General features: G+C 42.6%; 1 pseudogene; it reads left to right on the top strand.

Moving 5' to 3' along the window:
• Window positions 1-9,519: 9,519 nt before the first annotated feature.
• Window positions 9,520-10,825, top strand: LOC486294 (annotated as a pseudogene).
• The last annotated feature ends 1,432 nt before the right edge of the window (window positions 10,826-12,257 follow it).

The following is a 12,257-nucleotide window of genomic DNA, read 5'->3' as shown; positions in this document are numbered from 1 at the left end:
GTATCATTAAGGGTTTGCTTAACAGGCCTCTTCCATCCTGCCATCTTCCTTTGGAAGGAAGCATCAATTCTGGCACATGACATCTGTCCTATGTAAGCAGTGCAGGGCCAGAACACGAGATGACTCAAAGCCCACCTGCCACAGGTTGATGGATGGCAAACCAGTGAACTGCTGAGACTGGCTCAAACTCCCATCTGCCGCATGCCAGGAAAGAAGCTAGGGCTTCTAGCACAATCATTGATGTCTGTCCAGGTATCTGATATTTTAGTTAAATTTAGACTGGCAATCAATAGAGACCTCTCCGGAGGCCTCATTTTCACAGGTTCTTACTCACCTCACCAGCGTGTCATTTTGCAGTGGTGAAACCTGCATTCAGGGCTGCTGCCTCTGTTCTTAAGCAATTGTCTGAAGTTCCCCAGTCCTATCTCCACTTTCCTCCATATCTTAAATCACTTCATCTTGTAACAAGGAAACCATGTGACTGATGGCCACTCTCCTCTAGGTAAATTTACAGATTATCAAATCGCACAATCATGGGAAATCTACATAGAGCCAGATTGCTTTCAAAGTCTCTAGTCTGATGCACTCAACTTACAGATCAAGAAACTGAGATTCAACTAAGAGAAGAGACTTGCCCAATGTAATATACAAATTATTTTAGCATTAGAAATAGGTTGGGGGCAGGACACTGGAGTCAGATTGCCTGGCTTCAGATTTTATCTCCACCGTATTCAAGTTACTTATCTCTCTGTGACTCAGTTTTCTCAGCTATAAGATGAGACTAATCATACCTACCTCCTTTATTGTGGTGAAGATTAAATGAGACATAAATCCCTTAGCACAGCTTCCTCGGGCTTAAAATTAGCATTAGATCACATTGCTTTTTATTATTTTTAATATTGATGGAGCTGGTACAGGATTCCACATCTCTTAGTAGGAAAAACTGAACTTGTCGGATTTTGGGTGCATCCTCATAAAAAGGAATTTTTTTAAGGTTTTAGATTTTTTAATGTTTTTCCTTTATAGTATTTAATGTTCCCAAGGCTAATAAACTTGACTAGTATTTCTTAAACTGCATTCCTCAAATGACTAGTCTTCTTCAAAGCTAGGAATTCCTTGAAATTCCTAGTTTGGTGGTCAGACAAGTTTAAGAAATATTGGACCTTTGGCTTCCTCCTCCCCTGCAGATTAAGAATGCACACGAACATATTAAAGATCTAGGAAGTCCTGCAGGAAAGAAGTTCCAATGTTGTTATTTAAGCTGTTACTTCCCAAATATACTTGACCATAAAATCCTTTTGAATATCCCCACTGACACCGGTTATCACACAAACACAAATTGAGAAATTTTGAATTAGATCAAAGCTTCTTGAAGTCTCCCACTCAAAATCAGAAGCCAAGCCACATCACCTGACATTCCTCAGCTTCCTAACCTGAACAAAATCTTCCTAGCAAATAACCTATACTTGACACCTACTCCTGAGCCCAAGACTCCCACAAGGCATAAAGTCGTGACAATCATGTTTGTAGAACTTTGCCACCCCACCCTTAACCACAGCTGATTGGCCCAGAGGTGGACCTCTGACTGAGGATGAACCAATAAGACCCTCTCCGTATAGAGTCTAGTGTAAGGAGGTGTCCCTGCCCTTAGGTTAAAGACTCCTTTACAGACCAAACTCCTACTGCTAGAGATCCAGCTGCTATTCTACTGATAGTTTCTTTCCCAACTCTCCCCATATACTGGTAGAGATAATGAGTAGCATCTTCAGCCCACATCCTATTCTTCCTTCTCCACAATTAACTGAGTTTTGTTGGCCCTGACTGGCCCTACATAGGTCACTGACTCATCCTGAACCAATCACAAGGGACGTGGGCTTCTGATTGGCGGGGCCTGAATCACATGACCATTTCTGGAGCTAAGATTGACAAAATTCATCTGATACTCACAGGTGGGAGAATATGGGAGGAGTAGTTTCCCACAGGAAAACTAAGGTTCTGTGACCAGAAGAGGAGGGACTAGATGGTGAGCAGATAAAATAAAGATGTTCACGATACCCAGGGCCACATAATGAGTTTTATGGATTTCAGGCACTTTTAACTTTAGAATCCCTTCCTCCATAAAAATATATAGATTTATATTTTATGACTATCTCGGTATAAAGACAAATAAATGCTGGCTAGATTATATTCATGGGTTTTTTTTTCTGATTTTAAAAGAAATTAAAATATTTTGGCGCATCTGGGTGCCTCAGTAGGTTAAGGGTCTGCCATTGGCTCTGGTCAAGATCTCAGGGTCCTGGGATCAAGCCCCACATTGGGCTTTCTGCTCAGCAGAGTCTGCTTCTCCCCTCCACTCTCCCTCTGTGCTCTTGCTCTCTCTCTCTCTCTCTCTCACATAAATAAATGAAATCTTTTTAAAAGAGAAATTAAAACATTTGTGTAGACTCTACACACTGCACCTACTGTGCCAATGGATTAATGAGCCCTGACTGCACCTGCTCTCAGATGAAACCCTTTTCAGCAGAAACTTGTGCCCACTGATGAGCAAGTATTCTTATGCCTGCCTTCCACACCACCCTCCAAGCTCAACCTGAGAGCTCATGAGTAGAGGCAGCCAATTTTCCTGAAGAGCCAACCTGGAGAAAAGAGAAGCCAAGAAAATTATGGGCTTCTTAATCAGTATAATCTCCCTGCTAAAAGGCTTATCTGCCAGAGCACCTTAATCTGCTTCCAAAGTTCACATTAACTGCCCAGTCTTGGAAAGGTGCTGATAGGCTCCTTCACAAATCTCTCACTTGCCATTACTGACATTATATTCATGGCTATTATTTTTAGGATTATGTGAAGTCAGTGACCTTCTACTTTCTTCCACCACAGTTTGAAGAAAGATGAACTAAGAGAATATTTTCATGGAGAGGAAACCAAAGAACAGAACAAGGTGAAAAGAAGCCCTAAGTACTTTGGAACCAGAAGTCCTGAAGGGGACTTTCTGAGGTTAATTGGAGTATCTCTTGTCCCTAACTAATTTACCCTAAAGAATTCTGAGCAGCATGGTGTGGTGCATGCATTTCCATCTGTCATTCACTTTCTCAATGTTGGTGGGTTTTTGCCATACTTGTGTATCAACTATAGTATTATTAAATCTTTGTTTAAACCAACTCACTTTTCCCCCACATAACCTCATTCTAAACAATACCATCCAGGAGATCAAAAGTTTGATGAACCACTTATATTTTTCCTGATACATTTAATTAAATGTTAAGTATTCAAATAAAAACTATTCGTAGATGTACCTCCTAAAACCTTCATGAATACTCCCAATGACATGCACACTGCAGGTAGGATACCTGCCACTAATTAGCTGTGTGCCTTTAGCAAGTCACTTACCCTTTCTGATCTTCAGTGTCTGGGCCCAGCTGACCTCTAGAGGTCTATGATTCTGCAGTTCCAGAGAGGGAGTTAGGCAGTTGAATTCTGTGTGATTGTGTTCCACTTTCCACCCTCCCCTTAACCTTACTATCTTTTAATTTTCTGAATAGTAATTTTTAAATGAGGAAAAGCCTATATAAGTTTTAAAAATAAAATATATCTTATTTATAAAAAATACATATATTCTAAATCCACTGGATTTTTTTCCCTTCAGATGTCTTTCACTTGATGTCTGTCCATCAAGTGCCTTCAAAATTTCAGAGGTTTTGTACATGCTTTTCTCTCTGGAAACAATCCTCTTCCTATAAGCTTTTGTATCTACTCATCCCTCATATCTCAGCTCAAATGTTCCTTGCTCAGGGGAGCCTTTCCAACCTATTACCACCATTTCCACTATAAGTCACATTCCTCCTATTAAATGCCTCCATATTATTGTTTCTCCAGATATAATTTTATTTAAATTTGGGGGGTCATTTCATTAATGTCTGACCTCCTCTCTAGACTATACATTTCATGAGGGTAGGAAGAGTGTTTGATTTCCTTGCCACTGTGTTTCCAGAAATTTCTTTTAAAAAAAAAAAGATTGTATTTATTTATTTTTTTAAAATATTTTTTTTTTAAGATTTTATTTATTTATTCATAGAGACACAGAGAGAGAGAGAGAGGCAGAGACACAGGCAGGGGGAGAAACAGGCTCCATGCAGGGAGCCCGACGTGAGACTTGATCCTGGGTCTCCAGGATCAGGCCGTGGACTGAAGGCGGTGCTAAACCGCTGAGCCACCCCGGCTGCCCTATTTCCAGAAATTTCTATAGCGACTGGCACACAGTGGGTGCCCAATTTGTTGAACAAATGACATTTCCAAGAGGAGGTGGTTTTGAAATTTCATAGCAACTAACATTTCTTTTGGTAACTTGTTCTAGGGTGCCTCAACCTCTTCAGTCACAAAATCATCCCTAATGTCTAGCCTAAGTTCCTCCTCACTCTTGGCAGAGAAAACATTTTACAAATGGAGTTATACCTGAATGCAGTAATCTTTTGAGGACCAAGGAGACAAATTACAAGCTACTTCTCTGATGGAGCCCTGGGAATTTCCTCCCACTCCCCAGCCAAAGCAAAATCCAAATGTTCTTGATGTGTGTTAATTGCGAATGAAGCCTACTGTTACCTGGTTCAACGCAATTATCTACAAAGCTGGTCAGAAATGCTCAGATGGAGGTGGTTTAAGAACAAAGACGAAGGGAGAACATTATTTGAGCAGCAAGTAGGCAAGCAAAATCCATCATGGTTAATTATTTGCTCTTAATTGTCAGGAAATGAAGGATGGATGGAAGAGGGTTTAAATGGAATAATACTAAAAGTGTTCTTCTACCCAAATGCTGTAGCCAAATTTGCAAGTGAGACTTTTCATAATCCACGGGTTGTTAATTATCTAAACACGGGTCCCTTGGAGCTGCCTGAGTGAAGATTAATTAGTTTTTGAAATAATAGCTAAATTGATGCGTGGAAGGCGTTCAGACTCCAAAATAATGGCTGAAAATTAGCCATCCTATTTCTTCATTTCTCTTTGCTGGGTTCCTGGAGGACATTTATCTCTGTTGCTTTTGCAGAGAGCGCTCATTAATCAAACAGGCAGATGGGCCTTCCCAAATTTGTGACGTGGGATGAAAAAGCAGCCCCACAAAGTGCACAGGAAAAGAAAAGCTGATGATTTTCTGTACAGACTTCCTTCCAAACTCAGTCATGGCTAGATACTTCCTTGTCAATATAAGCAAGACAAGGCATAAACTTCAAAACTCAATTCTTTTCTCCTGGACTGGAAAATGGGTCTGTGGACAGAAGAAGGTTTTCATGGTCCCAAATGTCCAATCCGAAGACTGAACTTCTAACTCAGAGAAGGACTTAGTTTCATATAGTCTTTTTTTTTTAATCTATATAAGTAAAATTAAGAGGGTTTTTTTCCTATTTACTTACCACATTATATTTAAAAAAAAGCAGAGCAGGTTTTCACTAAATTTGGAAAGTATGTTTAGGTTGATCAACTAAAAAACAGAAATTAGTTAGAGGTGCCTGGGTGATGCAGTCAGTTGAGCATCTGACCTCAGGGTGGTGAGATCAAGCCCCATGTTGGGCTCTGAACTCAGCATGGAGTCTGCTTAAGTTTCTCTCTCCCCCCTCCCTCTCTGCCCTTTCCCCCACCACACATTCTCTCTCTTTCTCTAAAATAAATAAATCTTTTTTAAAAATTGAGATTATGTGAGGTTGATGAATTTACACATAAGCAGTTGTCTGACTTTAGGTTCCCCCAAAATCAGATGGTGGACCTGGATGCAGGTAGTTTAAATGGGAGATGAACCCAGGAGGCACAAGTGAGGAAGTGTGAAATGTGAGCCAGAGAAGGGTAAGAGCTAACAAAGCATGCTGATGAACTGAATACCACCATGGGCAATAAGGACTCATTCTCTTTAGAAGTCTCATGAGGGGTGCCGGGGTGGCTCAGTTGGTTAAGTGTCTGACTTTGGCTCAGGTCGTGGTCTCAAGGTCCTGGGATTGAGCCCCATGTCTGGCTTCCCACTCAGTGGGGAGTCTGCTTCTCCCTCTCCCTCTGCCGGAATGGTCATGCTCTCTCTCTCTCAAATAAGTAAGTAAAATCTTTAATAGAAAAAAAGAGGGACACCTGTGTGGGTCAGTGTTAGAGTGCCTGCCTTTGGCCCAGGGCATGATCCTGGAGTCCCAGGATCGAGTCCCACATCAGGCTCCCTGCATGGAGCCAGCTTCTCTCTCTGCCTCTCTCTGTGTGTCTCTCATGAATAAATAAGTAAAATCTTAAAAAAAAAAAGTCATATGAAAAATCATGTGAAATACAGCTCTACATGGTCTCTCTGGAGGATGAGGACGATGGACTATTCAATGATTATCATGCCCCAGTATACTGTTGAGGGTTTCACCTACGGCATTAAGATCTGACACCATTCTCCCTGGTACCAAGGAAACCCAAGGGCAGAAGATGGAGATGCAGGTGGAAACTGTCCATTGCTGCATATGAGTCCAGATGGATTGAGGGGGATAAGTAGTGGGGCATCAGGAGCCATTGCAGTAGCCTTGCCCCAGAGTAGGTGACACTGGAGTGCAAGAAGTTAGTGACTATCCAGATATGCTATATTACAAAACTGTGGACAGAGAAAACATACAGTGGTTTCAAAGATGAACCCCTAAATGAAAGTCTTAAGTGTAGATACTACAAAACACAGCATTATAGCTTCCCACAGGGGTAACTCTACATACTTTAGTGTACTTTAGAGAAGATGCAGAGAGGTTTATTTATGTACAAATGGTGAGAGATTCCAACAACCAAGTCTAGGGGGAAATAGTTGATACAAAGTTTGTGTTGATATCCAAAGAAATACCCCCTGTCCTTACTCATTTTCTTCCAAAACCACTGGGGTTTCATGTCTTTTCCCTTCTGCCCTGGAACTCAGACTGAACCAACTTTATTTACCCAGCTTATTAGCAAGATCTAGTATTGTCTTGGGTTTGGTTCTCCCAGAAAAAGCCAGAAGGACAATTATTCAAGGAGTCTGGGAGGTGATTCCAGGAAAGTTGGTGTCACTGGTTGAGTTCCCCAGAAAGTGGACTTGGTGAAGGAGTTAGCATGTAGGATGTTTATTAAAGAATGCCCTTAAAATCAACACCTATAAAAGTAAGGGGAAATAATCAGGGATGGAAAGCAGGGGGAGATGAGCCAGCATGCAGGCCCAGCCATACCTGACCCGACATTACAGAGAGCTCTGAAACTCAAATGACCCTGTAAGTAGTTCAAAACTTGGCTAGGATTGATAAGCCTTATAACCATACACACACAAGTTGTTAGGTGTGGGCTTCCCCCAGAATGAGATTTGTCTTTGGGCAAGGCATTTGTCTGCAGCTAGATGATCCCTAGAGGGCTGACAGTTGAAAATCATCTGCCAACAGCACTCCCAGCATCTGGGGCAACAAGTCATTCAATGAAGGGACATCTGCATGTTGTATCCCACTATACAGTAGGGGGTGGAGTAAGTGAGACAATGAAAGGAAGGAAGTCAATCAACAGTATGTTATTGGAGAGGTTACCACTGAGCAATCAGATTATCCCACCTAGGGTGGCAAGGGAGCTCAGGTATTTCTCTACCAACCCATGTCAGTCATGGGTTGAGAGCTAATCCTGTGGACCATTAACGTCCTGGACACAGGCTCATGGGGTTCCAGTTACCAGAGAGAGCCATCAAGCAGAGTCACTGTGAAGCCCCCTAGGAGCCTTGAGCTGAGTATGTATAAAGTGGTACCACAGGTATATGAGCAGACACCAAGATTATCTGCCAAAGTACCAAACTGTTAACCAAGAGCAATCCAAAGAGGGTTTTTCTATCACAAAAAACAGCTCTGACTCCTCTTCTCAACTGCCCAATTATCACAGAATCATCCTTTTGCCAAACTGCAATTAGAGTGATCTCCTTAAAGTACAAAATCAAATATGTCACTCCCTCTGCTTAAAAGCCCATCCTGCCTCCCTCTCTGTTACAAGAAAAAGTCCAAATTTCTCATTCTGGCTTAAAAGGTCCACCTCTAAAGCATGACCTTACCTCACTTTATCTTCCACGACCTCCCCAGTTAAACTACACTTATTTATGTCCCTCAAATTCATCATGTTCTCTTCCTTTCAGGCCTTTGCATGTGGTGTTTCCCTTGCTTTTGATATTCTTCTTCATTTTTCTCCACTCCTGTAGCTCAGGTCTGAGCTTCAGGTCTCAGTCTGGTGGTGCTTCCTCCAGGAAGCCTTCCTTCCACCACAAAGTGGGTAGATGCTCCCTCCTTACCATCCCCTAGCATGCTGAACTTCTCCATTGGTAATGTTTTATATACTGCTTTGTATTTTTTGGTTGATGGATCTGTCTCCCTCACTAGGCTAAGCTTTGTAAGGGTGGAGACCATGATTTGCTCACCAATATGCTGTCAGTACCCAGCACAAATGCATGGGACAAGGCAGTTACTCAATAAATTGTGGGGGAATAAATGTGGAGACAAATTTACCCCAAATCCACAATGTATGATGCTCTATATCTTTTCCAATGTGGTCCAGCTCCAACAACAACTTTTTTGTTTGTTTGTTTGTTTTAATTTTTTTGAGAGAGCATGAGGAGGGGGAAGAGTAGAGGGAGGGTTAGAGAAAGAGAATCTTAAGCAGGCTTCACACTCAGCATGGAGCACCACATGGGGCTGGATCTCACAACCCTGAGATAATGACTTGAGCCAAAATCAAGAGGTGGACACTTAACTGAGAAACCCAGGCACTCCCCAGTAATCACTTTGAAGCAATACAGACAACGTCTTCACCAAGGAAATCTTTGCTGTCTGATCTACTCTTTTGTCGATGGGATGATGACTTTTCATGCCTCAGTGTTGTGAGAAAACTGACATTTAGCATCAGAAGAAGAAGGACTCAATGATTCAAGTAAGGAAAGGCTTTTAAAACTTCCAATTATGAAGTGTGGTGTGTGAAGGAACAGAAGTTCCTACAAATAAGAATGGTTTGGTTAATCAACAGGAGAAATATGGATTTAATGAGGACTCTTCTGTGGCTGAGGTACAGACCTAATCTTTTACAACTGCCCTCAGTAAGAAAAAAGCAGATGATAAATCAGAAATCCAGAATCATTTCCAAGCTGCAAATATCCAGTCCCCACACTAATTGACCTCCAGAAATGACACTGGAGTTTTGGAATCTAAATACATCTAGATGTTGGGCAGCCCAGGTGGCTCAGCGGTTTAGTGCCACCTTCAGCCCAGGGTGTGATCCTGGAGACCAGGGATCGAGTCCCACGTCAGGCTCCCTGCATGGAGCCTGCTTCTCCCTCTGCCTGTGTCTCTGCCTCTTTCTCTCTCTCCATGTCTCTCATGAATGAATAAATAAAATCAAAAATAAATAAATAAATAAATAAATAAATAAATAAATAAATAAATCTAGATGTCCAAGCAATCAATAATCCCCAGGGAAGGTTCCTGGCCTAAGCTTGAGTCCTGGCCTCCCGAGTCACCCTCTTGCTCTCCGAACAGCATGAGCTTCACCACCTGCTCCACCTTCTCTTCCAACTACCAGTCCCTGGGCTCCATGCAGTCGCCCAGTCACCAGGACCGGCCGATCAGCAGCAGCGCGGCCAGCATCTATGCAGGCATGGGGAGCTCGGGCTCCCGGATCTCTGGATTTCTGTATCCCACTCCACCAGCTTCCGGGGCAGCTGGGGGTCTGGGGGCCCAGCCACGGGGATGGCCGGGGCTCTGGCAAGCATAGAGCACATCCAGAGCGAGAAGGAGACTATGCAAGACCTGAATGACCACCTGGCCTCCTACCTGGAGAAGGTGAGGAGCCTGGAGGCTGATAATCAGAGACTAGAGATGAAAATCCGGGAACACCTGGAGAAGAAGGGACCCCAGGTCAGAGACTGGGGGCATTACTTCAAGACCATCGAGGACCTGAGGGCTCAGATCTTTGCAAGTGCTGTGGACAATGCCTGAATCGTTCTGCAGATTGACAATGCCTGGCTTGCTGCTGACGACTTCTAAGTCAAGTATGAGATGGAGTTGGCCATGCGCCAGTCTGTGGAGAGTGACATCCATGGGCTCCACAAGGTCATTGATGATACCAATGTCACTCGACTGCAGCTAGAGACAGAGATTGAGGCTCTCAAGGAGGAGCTGCTCTTCATGAAGAAGAACCATGAGGAGGAAGTAAAGGGTCTGCAAAACCAAATTGCCAACTCTGGGGTGATGGTGGAGTTGGATATGCCCCCAAATCTCAGGACCTGAGCAAAATCATGGCAGATATCCAGGTCCAGTATGACAAGCTGGCTCAGAAGAACTAGGAGAAGCTGGACAAGTACTGGTCCCAGCAGATCAAGGAGAGCACCACAGTGGTCACCACACAGACCGCTGAGATAGGAGAAGCTGAGATGACCCTCATGGAGCTGAGATGTACTGCCCAGTCCTTGGAGATCAACCTGGACTCAATGAGAAACCTGAAGGCCAGCTTGGAGAACAGGCTGAGGGAGGTCGAGACCCACTACACGATGCAGATGGAGCAGCTCAACAGGGTCCTGCTGCACCTGGAGTCAGAGCTGTCCCAAATCCAGGCAGAGGGGCAGCACCAGGCCCAGGAGTATGAGGCCCTGCTGAATGTCAAGGTCAAGCTAGAGGCTAAGATTGCCACCTACCATCACCTATTGGAAGACAGGGAGGACTTCAGTGTTACTGATGCTCTGGACAACAGCAACTCCTTGCAGACCATCCAGAAGACCACCACCCACAAGATTGTAGACAGCAAGGTGGTGTCTGACACCAACGACACCAAAATTCTGAGGTGTTGAGGCACCAAAACAGGCCAATAAAATGTTCAGACGTCAAATAATCATCATCGCCATTATCATCATCATCATCATCATCATCATCATCATCCCCAGGGAAGCTAATCGAGTTAGCTGGGGCCCAGCAGACATGGCCTGAAAGAAATTGGACAGAACCTAAAGGAAATCCATCTGTAGGCCAGAAATGGAACTGAAACTGGAAAATAAGGAATTGGTACTACAATTCTGACAATGGATGCTTCTTCTTCCAATACATGATAAACTCCATGAAGACAGGAATTCTATCCATCCTTTTATAGATGTCCATCCTTTTATAGAGTCTAGCATAGCACCAGATATGTAGCAAGTCTTCATCACATATTTGTTGAAAGAGGGAATGAATAAATAATGAAATGCTCTAACACTTTCTCTTAAAATCTTGCAACATCATATTGCTGACAATTTCTCCAGTTGTATGTCTCTCCATTCTCCACAATGCAAATGAGTCTCTAGCCAAGGCAAAAATGTGGAGGAGCTGAAGCTCTCATCCATTGATGGTAGAAATATAAATTTGTACAAGTGCTTTGAAAAACTATTTGGTGGTGTCTACTAACATTGAATGCATACTACATGACAACCTAAAAATCCCATTCCTAGGTATATGCTCAGTAGAAATATGCACATATATTCACTAAAAGACATACATTAAAGGTTCATAGCATCACTATTCACAATGGCCCCAAACTGGAAACTCTTGAGATGCCCATCAATGCTAGAATGGATAGAATGAATAAATATGTTGGGGTATGATCACACAATGGAGTGTGGTAATGAGAATGAAGAAACTATAGACAGCAATGTGGATGAATATGGTAAATACAGTGCTGAGCTAAATAAACCAGACACAGGATACTAGTGTATGATTCAATCTATATAAAATTCAAAAACAAGCAAAATAATGTATTCGGTTAGAATACAGGAAGTAGATAACCTTGGGGATGATAGTGATCAAAAGGGGTTATGGTGGATATTGACAAGCGCTTGCAATAATCCATCTCTTGATCTAGGTTCTGGTTACATAGATAAGTTCAGATCACAACGATTCATTGCACTGCATGTTCTTATGATTTGTGATTTTGCTATATTTGGGTTATATTTAAATTTTTAATTTTAATTAAAAATAATTCAAATAAATAAACAAACAATTCTAGCCAATGACTTGCAAACCCAAATACCTGTGTATTTAATGTATGTGAGAGACATGGGTCATAGGGCCAGCTATGAGGATAGTAAGGAAATGGTAAGGACTAAGTGAATAGGGAGTCAAGCCCCTCTAAAGACACTTAAATTCAGATTTTGAAAAATCTGTGCTCACTCAACCAAACATGACCAGTGGCCCAGTTCAGCCCATGGTGTGACCAATTATTAGTCTTCTCAGGTCTGCCCATGCTCAACC

Source organism: Canis lupus, chromosome 26, assembly GCF_011100685.1.
Source record: "Canis lupus familiaris isolate Mischka breed German Shepherd chromosome 26, alternate assembly UU_Cfam_GSD_1.0, whole genome shotgun sequence".
NCBI lineage: Eukaryota > Metazoa > Chordata > Mammalia > Carnivora > Canidae > Canis > Canis lupus.
The sequence above is the reverse complement of the archived record's forward strand: the minus strand, read 5'-3'. Positions and strand labels throughout refer to the sequence as shown.